This window comes from Acipenser ruthenus, chromosome 5 (genome assembly GCF_902713425.1).
Source record: "Acipenser ruthenus chromosome 5, fAciRut3.2 maternal haplotype, whole genome shotgun sequence".
Lineage (NCBI taxonomy): Eukaryota > Metazoa > Chordata > Actinopteri > Acipenseriformes > Acipenseridae > Acipenser > Acipenser ruthenus.
This window is the reverse complement of record NC_081193.1, coordinates 29,240,437-29,260,364: the sequence shown is the minus strand read 5'-3', so window position 1 is coordinate 29,260,364 and position 19,928 is coordinate 29,240,437. Positions and strand designations below refer to the sequence as shown.

General features: G+C 42.8%; 1 protein-coding gene across 1 annotated transcript in view; it reads right to left on the bottom strand.

Annotated features, from left to right (window-relative positions):
- Window positions 1-7,966, bottom strand: part of LOC117402494 (collagen alpha-1(XXI) chain-like) — a 90,270-nt gene extending 82,304 nt beyond the window's left edge. Inside the window, exon 1 of the mRNA XM_059023966.1 lies at window positions 7,728-7,966. The gene's annotated coding sequence lies outside the window, so the exon portion shown is untranslated. The remainder of the gene's footprint in view (window positions 1-7,727) is intronic.
- Window positions 7,967-19,928: the final 11,962 nt, after the last annotated feature.

Sequence of the window (19,928 nt, the reverse complement as noted above, 5' to 3'; positions counted from 1 at the left end):
TGGTGATTCTTGACGTGTGCTTTCCAAAAACCCTTGTGAGAATTGAACTTGTTTGACAAGCAGTTCTCCACTATCTTTCCGACTGCTGATGACATACACATCATCACCAGTAGGGGATCACGTAAATAATGCATTGTTTGTTTGTTTTTCTAAATATTGGGGTTTGTTGTGTGGGGTTTTTGTTCTTGTGTGTGTGTGTGTGTGTGTATGGTGTATATTGGGTGTGTTTTGTGTTGGTGATTGGCAGGGATAGGGTTAATTCCTATCCCTGCCAAATACACGTGACAATGTGGCCAGGTGTTGATTGAATGATTAATTGTCAATCAACCCTGGCCACATGGTATATAAGAGAGCTAAACAGCTCCATTGTCTGGAGATCCTGGGCGAGAGAGACATGCTCTCATGTTTATGTTCCTCACCGCTTGGGTGAGGGTTCTTTTAGTTTTATGATTGTGTATTGTGTAAGACTGTTTTTATTTAACTTTTTATTTTTGCGCTACTAGAGTTGCCAGCAACTTTACAGCTTCCAGTACCAGTACCAGTAACACTACCAGTACTAAACACTTTAGCAAATAGTGCAGAATGTCAGTACCAGTAACAAACACTTTAGCAAATAGTGCAGAATGCCATTTTTACATAGTAACCATATGTGCACTCTCTGAGGAGTTATAAGCCAGTTTTACATTTGGCCTTTAGGAAAGGTCAGAGATCACAGGCAATTACATTTTTTGATAGAGCATATATGGGTTACTATATGTGTTCCATAGTAACCATGGCCCTATCTGCACTCTATATGCTATACTCTACCATCATATGTGCCATTGGGTTTGTTTAAACCGTCTAGCGGTTTGGGAGAAGATCTTTGTAGTTTGTGATTATGACGTCATGCAGCATGGCCGCCATACCACATAACCTATCAGCTTCTTACGAACACCAGTTAATCTTGGACTATCCCTCAACAACTATACCAACTTTTAGCACTTTGCAATAAGTGGTTTTTGAAAGACGGATTTTTACATTTAGGCAAAATGTTTTTTTTTTCAATACAATATGGCGACCAAACCATGTGACTTACAACATAAGTTCTTTAGCATTTTCCATCTTTCCATAAGCATCTACCAACCTACCGAATGGTGAGTTTGCAAGCAAGTTTTGGCAGGAAAATAATAATAATAATCCCAGCCTAATAATCCCAGCAATAAAAATAGGTTTCCCAGCCCTATGGGCCTGGAAGCCTAATAATAATAAACACAGCAATAACAATACGCTTCCCAGCCCTATGGGTCTGGAAGCCTAATAATCTGTTGAAGAGATCTGGATCGGTTGAGACCAGTCTATGAGAGCATTATCCAATGCTAGACAGGATGCTGCTTTTGGCTGAGAATGCTTTGTGGAATTGATTGGTGAATGAATTGCCTGGTCGAGGGCCGCAGAATGCATGGGGAGCATTATGGAACAAGATGACATGAACGCCAAATATTGGCAGCTGTGAAAAATGTGTGAGTTACAGTGCCAGCAGCCAATCATCTAGGCTGCCTGAGCTACACATTTGCGGATTTTTTTGAGCATGAAACAATTGTCAAAATTCGAGAGCGAGCAGAGACAAAAGGGATTCGAGCACGCGCAGAATAGAACTGTAAACGTAAAAAGGGATTCGAGCACGCACAGAATAGAACTGTAAACGTAAAAAGGGATTCGAGCACGCGCAGAATAGAACTGTAAATGTAAAAAGGGATTCGAGCACGCGCAGAATAGAACTGTAAACGTAAAAAGGGATTCGAGCACGCGCAGAATAGAACTGTAAACGTAAAAAGGGATTCGAGCACGCGCAGAATAGAACTGTAAACGTAAAAAGGGATTCGAGCACGCGCAGAATAGAACTGTAAACGTAAAAAGGGATTCGAGCACGCGCAGAATAGAACTGTAAACGTAAAAAGGGATTCGAGCACGCGCAGAATAGAACTGTAAACGTAAAAAGGGATTCGAGCACGCGCAGAATAGAACTGTAAACGTAAAAAGAGATTCGAGCACGCGCAGAATAGAACTGTAAACGTAAAAAGGGATTCGAGCACGCGCAGAATAGAACTGTAAGGGTAAAATAAAACTGAAAGCGAATTTTTTTTGAGAGGATGTATTTTTTGCATTTTACATTTTAAAATTATGTTTCTGCAGTCTCATATTTCTGACAGTAATCTCACTCCATACTTCAGAAGCTATATGCCTGGGAGGCGGGATTGTGCTGCGGCGGCAGCGCGTGGAGTGTGCGGCGGCGGATTTATTGCCAGATTGTCCAGGAAGAGAATGCAATCACCATTCGAGAATTCAGTTCTGCAGAGAAACAAAAGTAAGGTGAGTACCGATTTCAAATCTAAATTGATAATCAAATTTACATGATTAAATCGGATTCTTGCAGGGCTGTGTAGTGATACATGACCAAACAGACGGCTTTGTCCAGGGGTATCGAGGGTAGAAGGGTCAGCGGCGTTTGTCAGCTGTGCTGCGACAAGCAATAACAAAACCAAAAATAAACAAAAAAAAAACGTAAATCAGAAAGCAAACTCAAGGCTTGGGGTTTAAATAGGGGATTAACAGATGTTATTGGTAGGAGGGAAGTCGGGGGAGGAGCCCTCGTTCATGCCTCCTGAATAACACACAAGTTTACAAAAGCACACTGCAGTATATGCAATAGTTTATTATAGGAAACTGTGTTTTGGAAGTGGATGTGGAGAAACACTGGATTTTGGAATTGTTGTTTATTTTAGTTAATTTGGGTAAAGAAAAAAAAATGGAAAACGGGCCTCATTTTTAATTATAAGAACGCAATCTCCCGCTTGGAATCACTTTGAAACCTTCTTCACTCCGGGAGTGTAGGAATGGTCTTGCTGCTAAAGTACTTGTAGTAGGAGGGGTTATACATGACAGCTTCAAGTTCTGTTAAAGCTAGCTCAAGAAGCAAAATGGAATTTAAAAAAAAAATGTTTTTCATGAAATACCTATTTTCAACATCGGTTTGTGGATAAAAAAAACCATCTTAAATGACACTACACTTTTAAAGTGTGCCGTTAATTGAGAATGGAAAGGAACAGATTGCTGCAGCTCTTGGAAGAATTTTGCTTTAGGTATGCTGAGACTATTGGAATAAAATGTATTGCAGATGTTGCAGCTTTAAATACAACACATATCGCTAAGTGCTATAATTTATTAATTTGAAAAGCTAATTAGATGTGTTATAGATGTGTGGGACACAGAAAACACGAAGAAAATCCAAGAATTAGAATTACAAAATGTCAGCAAAAATATTTGCATAAGGATGCATCTGTGCAGCATTTTCTAGATAATTGCATCAATATGATTCTTTCAATTAAATTAAATTAAATTAAATTAAATCCAGGCTTTAAAAAAAAAAAAAAAAAACATTAAAGCCATACAGTTCCCACTTTGAAAACATATTTATAATATACCTCATAATAAATGTTATGAAATGGTCTCATGTATGTTGTTTTTTTCTTGCACAACACAACACAATGTTCTATTGTTAAATTGTTACTATGAGCCTGTGTAACAGGCAGGGGTCATGCATAAACTGACAACCTCAGTTTCGAAGTTGGCTACACTTTAAAATAAGTGACAGTAATTCAAACATCATTATACTCAAACTAGCATATTCCCTATTGAATACATTTGAAGCCAATCCAAAATACGTGTACATTTTGGTGGTAGTTTAAACTGTGTGCTTATTTATGATTAAATGATGTTCAAGTATGTGAATGTAATAGTAAATCATATGCTTGTTTGTATGTAATTACATGTGGATTTCAGACACTCATTAAAAAGTGTTAACCCCAAGATACAAAATGGTCTGAGTAACGGATGAGTACTGTATATCCCATTACCTTGTCTGGCCTGTAGGGCTCAGCAGTATTGATGACAGCAGTCACAGTCGGCTATAACCAATATGAAATAATTTGAGTCGCAGCAGGACCTATGTAATAGGTGGAGACTGGACACAAACCAGCTACCTCACAATACCCAAGCAATTATACACAATTCACAGTCTTTCATTGAACCGGCGACCAGACAACTGTGAGTGTCTTTATCACTCTGCAAAAGAGCCAGGCTTGGTTGCTTTCTCAAATTATATAGTTGCCCTTCATCTATTGTGGTCAGAATCTGTAATGGTAGTGCATCACACAACACTACCATCATAACCACTGTACAAAAGGACAAATCTTCCAGGAGGAGATGTTTTTTCAAGCTTGTATCTTTTTACCTTGGCTCCCCTTCAGGAATACGTGTAAAAGCAATCCAAGTTAAATATGCACTATCAGTTATTTTTGTTGTTTGCTTTAGATTTCACACCTAGGGTGTACAACTAACTTTAATTTTGACCACTGCAGGCACTCATGACTTTAAAATGCAGCTGACGTTAACAATTGAATCAGTATTTAAATATATAAGAACTGAAAGGTAAAAGTATGAGCCAGGTATTAATGAAAAACCTTGCTTCATTCCTGCTGTTTTCAATTGCAGTTTTCACTATAAGGTAATAAAATTGATTAATACTTCTGAAAAGATACACCCTGCACAGCATTTTTAATCAATAAAATGTACTACTAAACGCTATCTATGACAACTATGTAATGTCTTGAAATTTCTGCATGTAATCTTTTAACAGCGTATACCATAATGAGACCATGTTTATTCTATACTGTCTGACCTCAGGTTAGGCTATTACTCAATGGGCACTCATCTAACAGTTTCTTGGGCTGCGGCTGTGAGGTAGCTGGAATACACTGCACCTGCAGAGGCACCCACCATAGCTTCCCCTTTGTCTTCTCAAGCTGGATATTTTTACGTCATTGCATATTCCACATGGAACCCATTTGTAGAGTCAGACAGTTAAATCCCAACTTGGAAGTGTACCAGACACATGTACCTTTACCTTTCCGACTGCAACAAAGTTACTATGCATCACCACAATAATAGATTAAAATGCAAAATGAATTTGTATTAAAAAAATCCTGTTATATCTACATTACAGCACCAGACCAGGCATATCCAGATTACAACACACTGCACTGCAAAATATAGATACACATATGCATTATGTTAAAGCTTACAAGTCATAGTTTAATAAACGCCAGTCAAGATACCTGTATCCTTGTGGGGACTGGTATCTGGCTAACAGCTTGATAAAACAAAATATAGGTAACACATATTCTCCATAATAAGGCTTCTGTCTAGCAATCCAAATGATTATTTGCCAGATCAAAATAAGTGCACTTGGAAAAAATCAGATACGATGCAGCAGTACAGGTAACCAGTTATCCCATTGCACTCCACTGTAAGCCATCCAACCTGCATCCCTATGCGGAATAATAGGCCACATTTAAATAACTAATTACCATATTATTTATTATTGGACATTTACACCACAAACCCACCACACAGCTATCCATTTTATCCTAACTGCTACTGTTAAAGTGCACACTGAACACTGGATCTGTTTGAGTCAACGTCCCAGGGCTCAGATTGGGAGAGGTGGTATCAAAATAACAAAACAGTTTCTCGCAGACTTGTCATTTTGATAGTAAAATCCTGTTTCATCTATAGGTTTACTCTGGTATTTCTTGTGTGCCAACATGATACAATGTTGATCTTTTACTAGACGTGTGGAGCGGGCAACATCAAACATTTTACAATAAGCCTTATGCATTATACAAAAATATGTTTTAGACATCAGTATAACACATGGAAACCTTCAAGGAGTTATAAGTCAGACCTGGGGAAGTATTTGAATGGGAACTGCTCATTTGTGAATTTAGTCCTACAGATATCAGTTTAGACTCAATCAAGGCTATATAAATAGCAATTATTAAAATTCTGAACCCAGATTGCAAACTGACATCTATGACATGATAATTTCACACACAATATTTGTTCAAAATATATTCTATTGTTATTTCTAATACCATAATGGTTTGTTCTGCTTATGGTTCTGGGGTATTTTTCAAACTTTTCTGAGTTTTAAAACATTTTTTTTATCAATGTGTTGTTCTTTAAGGTGTTAAACAGAACTGTCTTGCATTCTGATTGGATAACCAGTGGACTTAAGTCTTTTTTACATTAGCCTTACTTTATTGTGAAGTTTGCAATCAATGGGAGAAGTTCTGGGTGCTGCGTCTCTAATAGCGAATATTGCCTAACGATTCTGCCATTAAATAGACCTCCTCATTCCATTCAAATCATGTGACAAGGTGACTTTTTAATTCTGATAGAGGAGTAGTTGATTTGTATATAATGAGGATATCTATTAAATGCCAGGCAGTTAGAATTGTCAAGTGTGCTCAAAGCAAGTTCAAAGACCGATATAGAAAAAAACGATAAATCAATATTGTATCACCAGAACGTTTTAGTTTTATAAACAGCTTTTCTTTTAAAAGTATTGTTTAAGGCATACACCAGCAACAATCCTGCCAGTCCAGGCTAGTGCTTATTTCATTTGTCCTTGTCATTTGCCTCAGGTATTATAACTGCCATGGTGGTAATGCTTCATAGGCTAGGTATTACTGGTATTACATTTTTTTAACTTTCTTTTGTTTTTTTCATATTTACTGTATATCAGCAGCTGCTGTTTAAACATGCTCTGTTATTTTGCCAGGACAACAGGATAACTAACTGCAGCCAAGTTTCAAAGGCTCCACAATGGAGGCCAAAGTATTATATCAGCCCGCTGTTAAATTTGATGTAAAATAACTGACAAAGAGACGCAATGATGTTACATATATTATCTCTTATTATTTTTTAGTAAAATTCCAGTGCATCTAAAATGGGTATTATATTAAATATTGGTAAATTAACTTAAGTTGAATATGTGAATGTCACATTCTTATAGTTTAATATAAAAGACAACCACTTGGTAATGTTCCAATGTAAACAGTATTCTATTTTAATTTCTACCAGTGTTCCTAACACGAACATTGAACTACACATTGTCTCTAAGAATATTTAACCCAAAGCAAAAAAAAAAAGTTTTCTCCATTCATTTCATGCATGCCTAAGGCATATAGGCACATGTATGAGAGATTAAGTAGACATTGCCTAATATCTTCAATATGCTTTTGATCAAGCACACATTCCCAGTTTTGCATTCTTTATAATCTCAAAATAATAAATGCAAAACAATCTTTTTTTTATTGAGGAGAAGTTATTATTATTATTATTTATTTCTTAGCAGACGCCCTTATCCAGGGCGACTTACAATTGTTACAAGATATCACATTGTTTTTACATACAATTACCCATTTATACAGTTGGGTTTTTACTGGAGCAATCTAGGTAAAGTACCTTGCTCAAGGGTACAGCAGCAGTGTCCCCCACTGGGGTTTGAACCCACGACCCTCCAGTCAAGAGTCCAGAGCCCTAACCACTACTCCACACTTAGCATACCAAATATAGTCAACATCTAGATTTGCTTTTTTGGATACGTTTCACATGTTTTTCAAACAATATAGCACAAAGCATGATAATAAATTAAATACATTAATGAATAAGTTACTCAAATTTATGTTTACAGTATATAAACCTTAGATTTTCTTGCTGACCAGTAAGACCTGTTACTTTAGCATGACCTACAAAAAACAAAGATTTTTTGCGAATTTCATTCAACTCAATATCCATTGAATATATGATCCTACAAACTATGCAGTTCCCAGTGTTACACTTACCAGAATCCAAGTTAGTGGCTCATCGGCTCCTTGCACTTAATATCTCACCTCTTCATTGACTTGTAATTGGTGTTGCTGAGCAGATGTGATCCGGGCTGCTGTACGAGAGCTGTGCTGCTGCAGTTCTTCTTAGAATAACGCCTGCCCTTTCTGCCTGATCTCTCCTTCACAGTGACTCTTTCTGGTGCACTGCCATTTGCAATTACCATGGGGGAGAGGCTCAGATAAGGATAAGTTTAACACCAGCAAATTCTGACTTTGTTCTTTGTAACATTAGCAACAGTTCCCAGGCTGGGTTTTAACTCCTACCAGCTTTAAAATTATAATTAAGAAACAGGAGTTGAGTTTCTGGAAAAGCAGCAAGACCAGAAAGCCAAGCATACTTATAAGGCAAATAAAAATAGGTGTACATGCAGCACTTTTCATTTTCTTGGTGTTTCAAAGCCACCATCAAATTTGTACCTGTTTTATGATGTGTCTTTCTCAGGTTTTGCCCAGTTTCTTATTTCACTGACCTCACATAAGCTTTCCCCTGTTTAGCTACTCATATTGAATTTTCAGTATTTGTGAATGGCAATCTGAACCAAAACTATATATTCTGTATTAATTCTGTATTGTCCTAAAACTTGTATTTGAGTAAAATTCTGGGTTATGTTTATTACAAAGTGAAGCTGAGCAAATTATTGTTCAATGTCTGTGTGGCGGAGTGTCCCGCCCCTATTTATTATTATTTGTATTTTTGTTTGCGGCGCGGGTAAAAGCGCCGCGTCTTTTATTGTTATATTTAAAAACCTCGTGAGGATGCATGGCTGATCAGCTACTGATTATTTAACTAGCTGACAGTCATGCATCCTTACCAAACGCGTGCAGACTCTGGCCGGGGGATAATAAGATAATTACCAACTAGTTAAATCCCTCGGCCAGAGTATATAAACCAGCAGCACTATGCACTCGGGGTGTGGAGTGTTCGAGAGTGGAGAACGGGAGAGAGAGAGAGAGAGAGGAAGAAAACAATTGCTAAAACGTGCTGGAGTATCCAGCACGAAACTTACTTGTTTGTTTATTCGTTCGGCCCTCGTGCCCTTTTGTTTGGTGTTTTGTTAAATCTTTTGTTTTTGTTTTGTTTATTAAATACGCTGAGTGCACCAGCACTCAGCTTCAACCGCCCATCCACTGTTTTGGTTTGAGTTACTTCCTGGTCCGTGACGTCATCCACATCACCACTGCGAGCCAGACTGCCACATATGGTGTCCTGCGTGGGACAAACAACGCCTCCAACAGCCGGACCAGGAACAGCAAAGGAAGGTTTTTTCGTGTTCGTTTTTTCAAATAGTGTTTTTTGTGTTTGAAAAAAAAAAAAAAAAAAAAAATGGATGAAGTGGACGCCTATATGGAGAGGTGGCATGCGCATCAGAGGGAGTTGAAGGAAGGAGGGGCTACATGGTGCCTCGCCTGCCTGGAGTATGGGCACCTCCCTGAGGTGTGCCCATATGAAGACCCCCTCTTTGTGCAGGCCTTTGATCGAGGTGAGGTGGAGACTGCGGAGGAGTGGATCCACCTGAAGGCCATACCATCGCCGCAGGTGGATCAGGAAACCTGCCTCACCTGCCTCAAAGGGGAGGAGTGGTGCTTTGCCGTCGGCAAGGTCGGGCACAAAGCACCCGACCAACCCCCTCCATGGCAGGAGGTGGAACTGCTGGTCCCGAAGAAGGGAAGGAGGGGCGGTGCTAAGAAGGCAAAGAAGCCCGCACGTCCTGCGGCTGAGTGGGAGGAGCCCGAACGTCCTGCGCCTGAGTGGGAGGAGCCCGAACGTCCTGCGCCTGAGTGGGAGGAGCCCGAACGTCCTAAGCCCAAGAGGGGGGAGTCGGTGCATCCACAGCCCAAAAGGGAGGAGTCGGTGCGTCCACAGCCCAAAAGGGAGGAGTCGGTGTGTCCACGGCCCGAAGAGAGGGAAGTCGGGGCTTCCACAGCCCTAGGACCCAAGCTGCAGTCCCAAGAGCCAGAAGGGGAGGAGTTACAGGCTCAACCCCCTGAATTTTTCTGGGGGGGAGAAGGGCAGGATGCTGGTGTTCCCCAGCAGCCTCTATTTATGCTGCTGAAGGGAGCACGGCACACACCAGCCCAGCCGCCACAGCAGAGGGAGCCAGCACCGCCACAGCCTCCCTCTGAGTGGCCAGCATCCGCCCCATCGCCTCTGCCTCCACCACCACCAGGAGCAGAGCAGCAGGAGCTGCCTCTGTCTCCACCACCACCAGGAGCAGAGCAGCAGGAGCTGCTTCTGTCTCCACCATCACCAGGAGCAGAGCAGCAAGAGCTGCCTCTGCCTCCGCCACCTCCACCAGCAGAGGGTGAATGCCTGCTGGTTCCGCCTCCACCGTCGTGGGAGGACTGCTTGCCCCTCCCACCTCCACCAGCAGAGGGTGAATGCCTGCTGGTTCTGCCTCAACCGCCGTGGGAGGACTGCTTGCCCCTCCCACCTCCACCAGCAGAGGGTGAATGCCTGCTGGTTCCGCCTCCACCGTCGTGGGAGGACTGCTTGCCCCTCCCACCTCCACCAGCAGAGGATGAATGCCTGCTGGTTCTGCCTCAACCGTCGTGGGAGGACTGCTTGCCCCTCCCACCTCCACCAGCAGAGGATGAATACCTGCTGGTTCCGCCTCAGCCGCCGTGGGAGGACTGCTTGCCACTCCCAGCTCCACCAGCAGAGGGTGAATACCTGCTGGTTCCGTCTCAGCCGCTGTGGGAGGACTGCTTTCCCCTCCCACCTCCACCAGCAGAGGGTGAATACCTGCTGGTTCCACATCCACCGTCATGGGAAGGACTGCTCCTGCCCTGCCTCGCACCACCCAGGGATGCCTGCCTCGCATCGCCTGGGGCTGCCTGTTCCACATCGCCTGGGGTCGCCAGGGATCCTGCTTCGCCTGGGGTCGCCAGGGATCCTGCTTCGCCTGGGGTCGCCAGGGATCCTGCTTTGCCTGGGGTCGCCAGGGATCCTGCTTCGCCTGGGGTCACTACACTGTGGTCGGAGCCCCACGGAGGGGAGCTGCCGGCCATGAAGAAAGGGGGGGAGGTCAGGAGGCCAGCTTCCCCAGCCGCACTTTCGCGGCCGGAGATCATGTGGTCAGAGCCCCACGGAGGGGAACTGCTGGCCGTGAAGAGGAGGGGGGAGGTCAGGAGACCAGCTCCCCCAGCCGCACTTTCGCGGCAGGAGTTTGGGTGGTCAGAGCCCCACGGAGGGGAACTGCTGGCCATGAAGAGGAAGGGGAAGGTCAGGAGACCAGCTCCCCCAGCCGCACTTTCGCGGCCGGAGATCATGTGGTCAGAGCCCCACGGAGGGGAACTGCTGGCCGTGAAGAGGAGGGGGGAGGTCAGGAGACCAGCTCCCCCAGCCGCACTTTCGCGGCAGGAAATACTGTGGCTGGAGCCCCATGAAGGGCAGCTGCCAGCCATGAAGAAGGGGGGGGAGGTCAGGAGACCAGCTTCCCCCGCAGCAATTTCGCTGCAGGAGAAAGGGTGGCCAGAGCCCCACGGAGGGGAGCTGTCGGCCATGAAGAAGGGGGGGCAGGTCTGGAGACCACCCCCAAAATTTTTTTGGCCAGAGGAGCCGGCCGGTGCGCGGGCCATTGGAACGCTACGGCTGTTTGGGTGGGAGGAGGACATCCCACCGTGGCCGCCACCTTTGGTCCGCTGCTGCCCCTGTTCCTGCGCCGGGACTGCTAACCGGGACTTTGGGGACTAAGGGGGGAGGTGGCCGAAAAGGCCATGTGTGCTGCGCACAAGGGGGGGCATGTGTGGCGGAGTGTCCCGCCCCTATTTATTATTATTTGTATTTTTGTTTGCGGCGCGGGTAAAAGCGCCGCGTCTTTTATTGTTATATTTAAAAACCTCGTGAGGATGCATGGCTGATCAGCTACTGATTATTTAACTAGCTGACAGTCATGCATCCTTACCAAACGCGTGCAGACTCTGGCCGGGGGATAATAAGATAATTACCAACTAGTTAAATCCCTCGGCCAGAGTATATAAACCAGCAGCACTATGCACTCGGGGTGTGGAGTGTTCGAGAGTGGAGAACGGGAGAGAGAGAGGAAGAAAACAATTGCTAAAACGTGCTGGAGTATCCAGCACGAAACTTACTTGTTTGTTTATTCGTTCGGCCCTCGTGCCCTTTTGTTTGGTGTTTTGTTAAATCTTTTGTTTTTGTTTTGTTTATTAAATACGCTGAGTGCACCAGCACTCAGCTTCAACCGCCCATCCACTGTTTTGGTTTGAGTTACTTCCTGGTCCGTGACGTCATCCACATCACCACTGCGAACCAGACTGCCACAGTCTGTCACATCCAGTACCGCCCACAGAGGGGAGAGGGGAGAGGGGAGAGGGGAGAGGGGGGGGGGGGGGGGGGGGTGTGCTAAGGCTGATAACTGTGCAGACATGGAAGACTGTGCTGTGCACTGGGTTTTTATGTATGCACTGACCACAAACATTTCATATATTTTTTTTTACTTTTGACTTAAGCAACCACGAACTAAAAAATCTCCATATGTGCTAAAAGCGATGAAGGACAATTGTAAGCGACTGCCTGTATGGGCAAGCCCAATTCCATCCGTTTTAAGTGGAAATGGCAACCCTAAACATTATGTATATTAGAGATGTGGCAATATGGAACACCTTCTATTGCGCCAAATGTCAGTGCTTTATGACTAGGGGTCTACCTGAATCGCGATTTCACGGAAATCGTGAAATTGAGGGGTCACCACGAAATTCACGTCTTTTAGGGGCCAATGCATACCGAACAAGTACGGAGAGGAAAAAAAAAAGAAAACTTGTTTAAACGAACTACTGCACAATGCAAGCGACGCAAACTACGTATCGTCCTTCTTCAGATAGCCCTTTTTTATTCCTTCAGCGTCCTGTGTGCATTGCACTTAAGCAAACAACAAACAACCAAAAAAAGTCCACAAATAACATTTACAAAAAAAATTATCCAAATTAATAACTATAATAATTATAACTTTACAAAACCACCACTAAACAACTTCCTGCAACTAATTGTGTGTTTTTGTGAGATACACAGACCTGGATGTTTCCACTTGTTCCATATAGAATAGGAACAGGTTTTTGTATCTACTCATTTAAAAAAAAGGCAGGTGGAACGGTTCCCCAAATCAGATTGTCCAGGTTTGTCCCATCAGTTCAGTCTCAAAAAAATCACACCTTAAATATTTTCTTACTAGTTTTAAACTGTAACAATTATTTTATACCTCTCATAAAAATGATATGTGCCTTTTCTTCAAATTATACATCAGTATCTTAAAACACATAGCAGACTATTCACTCCACATTAAAAAAATAACCTTTAGTATGGGTTATCTAAAAAAAAACCCCACTGGATTACAGATTCAAACCATGGGTGGCAAGTCAAACACACAGTTGTGATTGTAATGGCATTCCATCATCTCAAAGCTGTGCCAAAAGAAACAGTAACCAAAGCACCCTGTGGCGATATCTCAGACCAGGTGTCGTATGATAACAGAGTAGAACACAGTGAGTAAAATCCTTGTAAAAGTAAAACAGGGTGGCTCCAGAGTGGCGCTTCCAGTAAAGGCACTCCTCCCACCCTATAGCTTAGAGTTCACCAGTTCGAATCCAGCCACTGCCGACCGTGGCCAGGAGTTCCCAGGGGGCGGGGAGGGTTAGGTTGGCTAGGAAGTCCTTGACTCACCACACATGAGCGACCCCTGTGGCTGGCCGGGCATCACATTTCGGATGACACGAGTGCTCATCATCTTCTCTGTAAAATAACTGCCTATTCCAAATTTAAAAAAGAAAAAAAGTAAAACAGGACCACATGGTACTTATGTAAGAGTGGGTCGACTTGGAGGCGCATGTAAAATGACCCCCAGATTCAGACACAAGGCAATCTCAATCTAGTACTGTAACCTGACTTTAGAAGTACAAGTAAAGGAACTGTAAATTATCTGAAAAGGGATGAGCTGCCTCCCAAAATTTTTAAGAATATGATAGGCCTAATCTGTTCACGTGGGCTGTCTTCTTGCTTTGCTGGTCAACACATGCAATGCTCCAAGTTGCATCACGTTGCCTATGCAACCAGACGCAGCATGCAGCTGACCTCCTGATGGGCTGTGCGTTGGAAAAAGCAGACAAGGTATGCAATTACAGTACTGAATTGTCCTTGATGGAACAGTGAGTGGCGTAAAACTCTTGCCGTCACAATGAAAAGTGTGGTGCAAAACTCAATTGGGACGCTCAGTCATTTCCCTCAGCCGATGGTTTTCTCACCATGCTTAAACACAGGTTTCACATATTTTATTTGCAATTGCAACGAGATACATACAATTATAATTGATCTTAAAAAGCCCAAATGAGACTCTGCATGTGTGAATCGAGCGATATTTTTAACAGGACTAATCAAAACTGTCATGCGTTTGGGCGGGGTTCTGTATAAAAACACATTTGTATATTTTTATTTTCTCCTCATTCTTCTAAAAAATATTGAATTGTCTTGTGAGTATCCAATAGTTGTTTGGGGCAACATTTTAATTCATAAACAAAAAGATGATTTATTAATGTATGTATTTATTTCACTAATATACTCCCACCTGCCAGCCCCAGGTTGCTGATCTACCCTTACACTCCCAGCTCGAGAACTGGCACCCTCACTCCAGCTACTCCTCCTGTCCATTGGCTGTAGCCTAAGTCATGTTTCCCAAATTACACCTTAACACCCGAGGGGGGCTCACATTCATAATGTGCTCATATTAACCTGTGTCCACCATAATGCTGTCCTTAACTTTAAGCACATTCTTGGAAAGAGCAAGAATTGTGCTATATCACTATACTATTATAACTCGCAGTCTACAGTTTAGGCAATACAAATGTGTATTGTAACTAATGGGGCCCTATATTAATCAATCATTTGAATTAATATATTTATAAATAATAAAAAAAACACTTGGTTATTGTCACAGACCGTTTTAGCAAGTCCCTTTTGTGCTATAAATCATTAGATCCTTTTGCATGGAAGGCCTTGGTTGCAAGGGTGTGCGGTTCTTTGATGGACCCAGATTCAGTTAAAATGTGTTGCCCACTGACAATGGGAATGAAAATGCAGAGATGGGAGCCCAGCTAACAAGATTTAAGTTTTTGCAGGTATCAGACTTTTAAAGACTGTGAGCAGAAACTGACTCACTGAGAGCAGAAACTGACCCAAGACTGTCACAGCTACTGGAAGCAGGCCGATTTTTGGGAAACAAATTGAACATTTGTGAAACTGCAACAAATACTGAATGACTGTAATGTGTTTTAGAAAAACATTTTAGCAGGCCTGTCGTGGTGTTCACAGAACCAGTCCGAGCTGAGCCTGGCGCAGAGTTCGAATCCTGTTGGGAACGAGTTATTGGATGATTTAAACTAACCTGTATTGATTGAAATAATATGATATACTCTTTGTCAATAATTATAATAATACTGTATATGTTCTTTTCAAAAAGATCTGTATACTCACTAGAAATCAATGGATAGCTGTTGTGTGCAGTCTGTGAAAGCACCTGCTAGAAGGAGTCAAACTGGGCAGGCTCTTATCATAAGGCCTTGTTGACGCATTCCATTTTTATGAGAAAAAGTAGCATCTTTCGATACTTTACTTTCTTTGCTTCATGTCTCGTATTAATCAACACCAAAAAATTGGTAAAAAGCAAAGGTTGTCTTAAAACCTGCTTCAACTGGATTTTGTATGAACAGAGAAAGGGGTCAGACTTAATTAATTAATTCAGTAAAATAATATTAGCAACTGTTATACTGAAGTAACTGAATTAGAAATGCATGTTATAAAATCATTTAAAGTTAAACTGTTATACAAATAACAGCATTATTGTTGAAATAACATATTAGTTAAAAATGAAAGAAGTTCAGTACTAACTGACTCAGAATATTGTAATAATTGTACTGTTTTAAGAATATAAAAACAGCATAAATAATATTGCAGATTAGTAAAAACAAAAGGTTAACCCTTTTTAGGCAACACGATATTTCAAACTAAAAAGACCTATTTGATTTTATTTGATTGTGTTGTTACTAAGCATGGAGGTTTTAAAAAAAGTATTCTGATCTAATAATGTGACAAAGTGACAAAACTATCTGAAGAGAAATAATATGTTTTAAGTATTTTGATCTAATAAGAAACATAGTATTTAAACTAACAAGTGTTTTTGCTTGTTATGGCTCTACTGTAACTTTAATGTTAGCTTGCGAGGTTCAGGGGGCGTGGAGCTGGGGGCCTCTAATCTTCTAATCTTTTAATTTTCTAATCTCCCGTTAATTAGCATCTATTTACTATTTAAGACCTGATCACCTGCACCTTTTCTGTCTAGTGTTTCGTTTTTAGTAGCAAACGCTCAGACGCCGTTGTTTCGTGCTTCACCGCTAATATCTAAACTTCGTTGTCTGGCTCACTGCAGGTCATTTCTCTGCACATCGCTGCCAAGATATTATCAATAATTTTCCTACCTGCTCAGGTGATCTTTCTTTTCATTCAGCTTCTCTTTTCGGCTTCAAGAGCTCCAACATTACTCTTTCCTGTTCCACCCTGTCTCCACAGAGCCGTCCGGGGCACAGCTTCATTACTCAACTTGTCTGCAACTCTATCAGAAAGTCTGGTCCTCCGTTAAACTTTCAAGCTCCTTCGACATGACATCGACATTTCCGTTGTCTGCGATTGCCTTCCTTTAGCTCTATTTAATTTCCACCACGAGGCCTTGTCTGCGGAATCTTTCTTTACTCCTCGCCCGCAATCAGACGCCCCTCCCCCGCTCCCACAGAGCCAGCACAATTACCGTTCCATCGGAAGATCCTGCCCTGGACCTCCATCAGCTACGTTCAACCTTTTAAAAACATATGTAGCCCATTATAAGCTCCATTTCAACCAGTGGCGGCTCGTGACTTGACTGGTCACAATATGCTCCAACAACACTATTGTACTGTAACTTTTCCACCGGCGCCTCACAGACCATGGTTACCACGGCAACACCCTCATTGAGTGACTGCGGGGAGTGGTAAGTTGCTATGGTGACCAGGCAGCTTCATCAGGCTCTGCGTGCTCTGTGCCTCAGTACTGCAATCTTCCGGCTTCCTGTTGCTGCTCTTTCACAACTGGCGGAGACGAATTCAACGTGCCGAACCATGACATCTAAATACTGCGTTAACTTATTTATATGCATGACTAACTGTCATAAAACATGTCTAGAATATTTATTATTCAAATCTAAAGCAATAAGCAAATGTTGTTCTACATAGACAAGAATTTAATCATAATAACTTCATAGATTCTACCCTGCTTCACTCAAGTCAATGGTTTAATTCCAATCATAACCTCTGGATGGCAGTATAATACCATAAGTTCTCTCTCTATTTGTATTAAACCAGTTTGGTATCGCTGCAAAGCTCGGACACTACAGCTTTTCTATCTATTCTCGCAGTTATCACTGTGAGGGATTCTCGGGAATTCGCCTCCTGCCTCATCCTTTGTCTATCTATATCAACTGACATTCTTCAATTTCAACTCTACCTGCCCCCCCCCACCGCACCTTTGAGGACATGGTCATGAAGCCACGCACTTGTCGGCTTTCTGAGATGCTCCGAATCTACCGTCACATTAACTTCCAGCTTCCCTGCACCAGGCTTCCATCCCAGCGACCTCTTCCTGTGCCCGGATTCGTGCTTCCTCATCCGGCTCCTCTCCTTCAAACCGACAAATTTCACCAAGGCACTTTATTCAACCTTCAAGTTACCATTTCAGCAACGTGAGCTGCCAGTCAGGAACGGAAACCATGTCCTACAACTATCATCATTTCAGTCAAGTGTCCTCCTACCCTGCGATTAGACAATACACTCAGACTGCTCCCGACCAAATCAATAAATTTTGCAATAGCCTCAGAGCAACGCATTCTTCATCCTCTCAGGTTCTACAGCAGCCTCAGCTCTATGCATTCTTCATCTCTGGCTTCATCTAAATCACTTTTCACTCAAAGACCAATATCCACCGCATTCAGCAGATCTCCTTGCTCTACAGCAGACCACCACACTACCGATGGCAGTCCACCGTTCACTATTACAGATCACTGCTTCAGCAGATCTCTGCGCTCTGTAGCAGACCACCACACTCTACCAATGGCAGTCCACCACTCACAATAACAGATCACTGCTTCAGCAGATCTCTCTTTCTACAGCAGACCACTGCTCATTATTGACAGCGCTTCATCGTTAGTTCTTCAGATCTCTGCACCATTCAGCAGATCCCGTCCTCTCTGTTAATTGCTCCTCAATGCAGCAGATCTCTGCTCCCTCTTCAGATCTACTTACTATTATAGCATGCAAAGTTACTTTAGTTTACAGTTTAAATCTGTACCTGCACTACTCCAGAGCTTCCAACGCTTCCGCTTTCCTCCAATATGCAGATCACGGCATTTCACAATCAAGGCTAATGCTAATCCCCATTTAACCCTTTGCGGTCCATTTATTAATCGCACGTCAGGTCTAATTAATTTTGACACGCACAGTTAATTTTAGACGCGCTGTTTAAAAGTATTTTTTTCCACAGTCAAACGGGTTTAAATGGCCCTGCATATCAACAAAGCACTCACTAGGCATCTCCAGCCCCGCCCCATCCTTTCGTTTGCTATAGCGTTCACCTATGTAAGAAATAAAAAATAATAATAATAATAGTCGTATATACCGATCGATCATCTCCGGATCACTCGTTTTATCACCAAACTCCTCAATAATGCGATCCAAGTCATTATTTTATTACTATAACATCTCAAAAAAGCTCTGCAAATGTCCGTGTTTTCTGTGCGCTGATTCAGTCAGCCAACTTGTTTACTTACGTCCCGCCCCGTTATCTGATACCAGATACCATGTATGACTATTCATGAGATACGCCTTTTTTTTTTTTTTTTTTTCGACTTGTCTCGGCTCCTGTCGCTCCCACTCGGCAATTGAATGGTTTTCTCGGCTTTTTCCGGAGATTAAACGACTAGAAACCTGTTTTTTGCATTGCTATAATGATGTTGGACCCAGTCCGACAAAGGACCTGTGAGGAATAATTGCAATGTCGGACCCAGTCCGACAATGGACCGCAAAGGGCTAATCAAAATACGAGGTGCGTGACCTTCTCAGCAATCTATTCGGATGTCCTCACATCTTCTCAAATATTACAGCATTAATGCATGGTGAGAGACGTGGTATGAGACTGGAAATCCGTCTTGATTATGAGTTAAGGAGTTCCACTACTAGGAGAATGACACGAGTTGTGAAACCCAATCTCTGAATGTGAGTTCACCTTTTCCATTTCAAGCAGACAGGATGGTAGCAGACCGCTGATCGATCCTGTATTAACTAACACATAGCATGGTCGACATCTCCTCTCTTCCCTTGTTTCCAGAAAATGGAGCACAAAGGGTGCTGAGCTTTCCCAGCAGTCAATTTACACGTTTGTTCAGTTCCAGCCGCCACCTCAACCCTCAGTTCCAGCTCCCCTTCGGCCTCTACTTTCGGTATCCGTCAGCTGGTCCCGTCTGCTGCCCCCCCCCCCCTCTCCAGACTCCCCAGCTTCATCAGCTGCTATTTGACTGAATCCTACTCTCAGTAATCTGCTTCAATCTTCTCCGCATTTCATGTCTGCAGCCCTCGCCCTTCTTCGAGAGCTTCATATTCTACAGCTTGGTCAGTGTTTTCAGCCTTCTGTGCCCAGAATCGGATTCATCCTATTCCTTCAAACAAAACCAGATCCTGGCTTTCATCGTCCATGGTAGGGATTCTCTCTCTCTCTCCTCCATTGTCTCCATACGAGCAGTTCGCCTGACCCTCCGTGGGATTCTTAAGAGCCTTCCCTTCTGCCTCACCTTCCTGCCTGTCTACATCAATGAACATTCTCTGTTTGCTCATTCTACTCTTGGAAACGCCACTTCGCCCCATACAAGGATCTACCTATGGAGATCATCTGCATCCGAGCCCTCTTCGGTCTTCTCAGGAGCTCAGAATCCACAGTTTCTTCTACTTCTAATTTTACTCCATCGTTCAGTTGTGTACCTCCACGACGGATCCATTTCAGCGTGGTCACTTCATTCAGCATCAAGCAGAGTCCCCTATCTGCCCATTCTTTTCAACGTCAAGGTATCTGCATCT